The sequence below is a fragment of the Moschus berezovskii genome, chromosome 1, assembly GCF_049115385.1.
Source record: "Moschus berezovskii isolate FMDL1 chromosome 1, NW_MosBer_1.0, whole genome shotgun sequence".
In the NCBI taxonomy this organism is placed as follows: domain Eukaryota; kingdom Metazoa; phylum Chordata; class Mammalia; order Artiodactyla; family Moschidae; genus Moschus; species Moschus berezovskii.
In genome coordinates this window covers 147,878,650-147,884,355 of record NC_142460.1, presented here as the reverse complement: position 1 = coordinate 147,884,355, position 5,706 = coordinate 147,878,650, and positions in this window count along the sequence as shown.

Below are 5,706 nucleotides of genomic sequence, written 5' to 3'. Positions count from 1 at the left end.
TAGTTTCCCCACAGCATGTGGGATCTTAGTTCCTTGACAAGGCATCAAACCCACATCCCCTTCATTTGAAGGCAGATTTTTAACCACAGGTCAACCAGGGAAGTTCTTGTAAGTGTTCTTTATTGGAGTCTGGATACAAGTGCTTTGTTGTATACTTATGCTGAGAATATTTTCTCTCAGATTGGACTTCGTTTTTTATCTTTGTGAGGAGTATCATTGGATAAGCAGCAGTTTTAAATTTGATAAATCCAGTTTTTATATAAATATATATATATATATATGCACTTCATTTATCTTCAGTATTTTTGATCATCTCAGAGTTGGACTGTGAAGAAAGCTGATCGCCGAAGAATTGATGCTTTGATGCTTTTGAACTGTGGTGCTGGAGAAGACTCTTGAGAGTCCCTTGGACTGCAAGGAGATCCAACCAGTCCATTCTAAAGGAGATCAGTCCTGGGTGTTCATTGGAAGGACTGATGCTGAAACTGAAGCTCCAATACTTTGGCCACCTCATGCGACGAGTTGACTCACTGGAAAAGACTCTGATGCTGAGAAGGATTGGGGGCGGGAGGAGACGGGGACGACAGAGAATGAGATGGATGTATGGCATCACCAACTCGATGGACATGAGTTTGAGTGTACTCCGGGAGTTGGTGATGGACAGGGAGGCCTGGCGTGCTGTGATTCATGGGGTCACAAAGAGTTGGACATGACTGAGCGACTGAACTGAACTGAACTGAAGAAATCTTTGCCTACCTCAAGATTGTGAAAACATTCTGCTTTCCTCTTGTCAGTTTTACAGATTTAGTTTTTAAATTAGTTTTCATTATCAGTTATCATCTGAACCTCTCTTTGGGGTATGGATTTTAACCCTGTGTTTTAAAATTTATTAAATACATCACTTTTGGAATTTTAAATATTTCTGATGAGTTGCCCCTGTTCTCACAATGTTTGGTAATACTTTCTTGAAATCTGTCTTGTTTGATGTTTCTATAATCATATTCTCTCTCATTGTTTGAATGGTTTATAATTCTTGTCTTTTTACTTTCAATCTGTATTTTTATATGTGGTATACTTGACTCTTTTTTGTTTAGTCTGACAGTTTTTGTCTTTTAATTATTTAGTTTATTTGCATTTAATGTAACTAGTGACATGATTCCATTTATGCCTATAGTTCTGCTATTTGTTTTCCTGTTGTTTCATTGTTTCCTTGATTTTTCTTTTCCTATTTTCTGTTTCCTTTTTCATTACTCAAATATTATTTCATTATTTCATTTAAATTTCAATATCAGATTTTTGATTATATGTTTTTGTTCTCATTTTTTAATAGATTGCTCTGGGACGTAAAATCGAGTTTATTTGGACTTAATATGTGTCACCTTGTGTAAAATAAAAGAACCTTAAAAATGTAATTTCTTTTACTCCCTTTATCCTGTAATTTGCTTCTACAAATAGAAAATCTACAATGTAATATTATTTTTGCTATAAAAAATTCAGTGTTTTTAAAGAAATAGAGAAAAATAGACAAGCTTTTATACTTTCCCAAACACTTACTAGTTTCAGTGTATGTTATCTCTTTGTATCATCTCCAGTTTCCATTTGTTATCATTTCTATTCAGCTTGAAGAATTTCTTTCAGAAGTTTTTAGAGCTCTGACCTGTTTGCTGCTGCCTCTGAGTTTTTATTTTTCTGAAAAATTTCTCTCTCTTTCTTTTTTTTTTTTTTAAATTTTAAGACCAGTGGGATGCTATTGGAGGGATTTAGGCAGGGCAGTAAAACCATCATTTAATTTTTCTAAAGATATACATCACAAGAATAGTTTGTTGAGCACAAATTGGAGATGGGCCAACAAGGTGAACCAGGTCAGGTTACAATTAGAGCAGGCTAAGCAAGGAAAGGGGGAGAAGTGGGAGAGATGGATTCACAGCCTTTTAATTATGACTTGGGCTTTTTCACTGTCCTGAGCAAAAGACACAAACATTCTGGTCTCAAACTACGTCTAAGCCCACTGTAACTTATCAAATTGACATCCTGACTTGCCAGCATATTTTACATTTTGGGGACTTAAGTCAAGTTCTAATCACATGTGAGTAAATAGACAAAAATCAAATGCTCTGCACAATTAAAGATCCAAGTCAGGGACCATAGTCTAAATTTATTCACCTTTTTGACTTTGACTACAATAAATAAATTTAAGCTAGCCCTCTATAAACTATAGTATAGGAATACTTATACATTGATTAAAAATGCATGATTCTCTTATGTGTCTGTTGTCTAACAATGGGGTCCAAGCCAGATAATAATTATTGTCCAATTTTTATAATAGTTGACATCAATGCAAGAAATATTTTTCCTCTGGTAGTTAATTATCAGATATTACCATTACCATTCATATATAAATTTAGTGAGTCATATGAGTAGCATGAGTGTTAACTATAACAAAAAAAAATAGAAAATTTGAAGCATTTCTTTTTCATTTCTCTCTTACTACCGTCAAAATGGGGTGGGATAGTCAGAGAGTGAAAGTATCACAATTTTTTATAAACAACCCTTTTGTCAAGGGAGCTCCCATACAGTAAATCTCAACTGTGGCTGATATTGCCTCTAGAAAGTTTTTGGGAAAGTGTAGAGGGATTTAGTTACATTAGCTAGGGAATGCTACCAACCTTTAGCAGATGAATAACAGGAATCCAAAATATCCTGAAATGCACTGGGCTATCCCATACAATAATTATCCTACCCCAGGGGTCGCAAAGAGTTGGACAGGACTGAGCGACTGAACTGAACTGAACTGAAAATACCAATAGAGCCCCTGTTGCCATGTAGGTTGGGGGGTGATGCTGATTTCTTCTTTGAATTCTCCACTGTACTCAGCATTATATTTTTACTATAGTTATTGATTATTCTATTTTGTTTTATTTTTTTTAAATATTAACAAAAGAGGTATTCAAAACATTTGGGTAATATGTTATGAAACATGCAGGGATTTATATCTCTGACCCAGTAAGGACACAGATTTCATTTTTGTTGGCCATTCCATAATTTATAGTTAGAACTAATCCTTCCCCACCACTCCATGCCCTGTTTAAAGTGAATTATTTATCTTCTTTGTTAAGATGGCCTAGATCCTTTTTATTTAAGCATGATACATGAATTAATGCTGGCCTTACCCAATAGGCTGGTAAAGAATCTGCCTGCAATGAGGGAAACCTGGGTTTGATCCCTGGGTTGGGAAGATCCCCTGGAGAAGGGAAAGGCTATCCACTCTAGTATTCTGACCTGGAGAATTCCATGGACTATAGTCCATAGGGTCACAAAGAGTCGACATCACTAAGCGACTTTCACTTTCACTTTACCCAATAGAGCCAAGAGCACAGTAGAATTACTGCAGTCTCTTTATTCTTATGGAATTGCTATGTAATCAGTTGTATGGCCTAATATTCCATTAGCCAAATTATTCTGTGTCTATATTCATTAAGTAAAAGAAAGAAGGTTTAATCTGCTCTGCTTCTGTTCTCCATATTTTTCACGTACTAAAATTTTAAAATACCTCTGGATATTTTTTCCAATTTATAAGTTTCCTTTACATGATGGTTCAGTTCAGTTCAGTTGCTCAGTCTTTGCTACCCCATGAACCGCAGCACGCCAGGCCTCCTTGTCCATCACCAACTCCGGGAGTTTCCCCAAACTCATGCCATTGAGTTGGTGATGCCATCCAATCATCTCACCCTCTGTTTGCCCCTTCTCCTCCTGCCCTCAATCTTTCCCAGCATCAAGGTCTTTTCAAATGAATCAACTTTTCGCATCAGGTAGCCAAAGTATTGGAGTTTCAGCTTCAACATCAGTCCTTCCAATGAGGGTACCTAGAAACATATGTGGGACTGTGTAGGTTTTAAAATAATTTGACTAATATACTCATTTATTTTCATACCATAAAAAATATATATCATTTTTATAATAATGGCAGAAAGCAGAGAGGAACTAAAGAGCCTTTTGATTAAGGTGAAAGAGGAGAGTAAAAAGCTGGCTTAAAAATAACCTTCAAAACACTAGGATCATGGCATCTAGTCCCATTACTTCAGGGGAAATAGATGGGAAAAAAGTGGAAACTGTGGCATATTTTATTTTCTTGAACTCCAAAATCACTGCAGATGGTGATTGCAGCCATGAATTTAAGAGACCCTTGCTCCTTGGAAGAAAAGCTATGATGAGCCTAGGCAATGTATTTAAAAGCAGAAACATAATTTTGCTGATCAAAGTCCTTATAGTCAAAGCTATAATTTTTCCAGTAGTCACTTACGGATGTGAGAGTGAACCATAAAGAAGGCTGAGTGCTGAAGAATTGATGCTTTTGAATTGTGGTGCTGGAGAAGACTCTTGAGAGTCCATCCTTTAGACAGTAAGGTGATCCAACAAGTCAATCCTAAAGGAAATCAACCCTGAATATTCATTGGAAGGAGTGATGCTGAAGACGAAGCTCCAATACTCTGGCCACCTGATGTGAAGAGTCGACTCATTGGAAAAGGCCCTGATGCTGAGAAAGATTGAGGGTTGGAGGAGAAAGGGGTGACAGAAAATGAGATGTTTGGATAGCATTGCTGACTCAATGGACATGAGTGTGAGTAAACTCTGGGAGACAGTGAAGGACAGGCGAGTCTGATGTGATTCAGGTGATTCAGTCCATGGGGTTGCAAATAGTCAGACACAACTTAGCAGCTGAGCAGCAACAATGGCTGTTCTACTTCATAGTGGAGGTATACATACTAGTAAGAGAGTTTATGCTTATAAAAGTTTAGAATTTAAAGGAGAAAACAGGCAGGTGAGTGTGATAAAGAGATTTGTGTTCTTGACAAGCATAGGCTCAGTTCCTAAATGAGGTCCAGAAAGGAATTAGCCAGATTTACCATCAAAGTTGTGTATATGTAGTGAAAGAGAGGAGATGGTTTGGGGAAATACCTCAATGAGATGGTGACATGATCTGAATCTTGAAATATGAGTGTATATTAATTAAGCAGGGAAAAGGAAAAGGAGGAAGAGGAAATAATTAGGCAAATTTTTTTTTGCCTAGGAAGCAATGAGGCACTTTCATGCCTCTGAAGCCCATTTCTTAGATTTCCATAGTGGTGGTAAGGAGACAGGGCTGGAGAGACAGGTTGACAAAGCCCTGTACACCAAGCTATACAGTCTTAAACATATACTATCAGCTCACAGTTGTTCTACCATCAATACCACCACTTGGGAAGTTATTAAAAATGCTCATTAGAATGCCCATCTGAAATCTACTAATTCAGAAATTCTGGGAGTATGGCCCAACAATCTGTATTTCACCAAGCCTTCTAGGTGATTGAAGCATACTAAATTTTGAGAACCACTGGGCTAAGAGAAGCCCCTAAGTGGCATTGAGATGGTGATAATATGTTCAAATCTGTATTTTTATTTTTTTTTAATTTTTATTTAATAAATGGTACAAAGCACAATGCCATAAACATTAACAGTTAAAATTTCACCAAATGAAAAAAGTACTATAGAATACACAGTTGCAAAAAGCTACATTAAGTTATTTTACAACTGCCTCAAATCTGTATTTTTTAAAAAAGATTATGGTAGTGAAATTTTATTACAGGGAGATAAAATGAGCAGAAGGACTATTTAAGAGTACATGTTGACCATCACGAGACCATAAAGACATGCTGGTGTGAAATATCA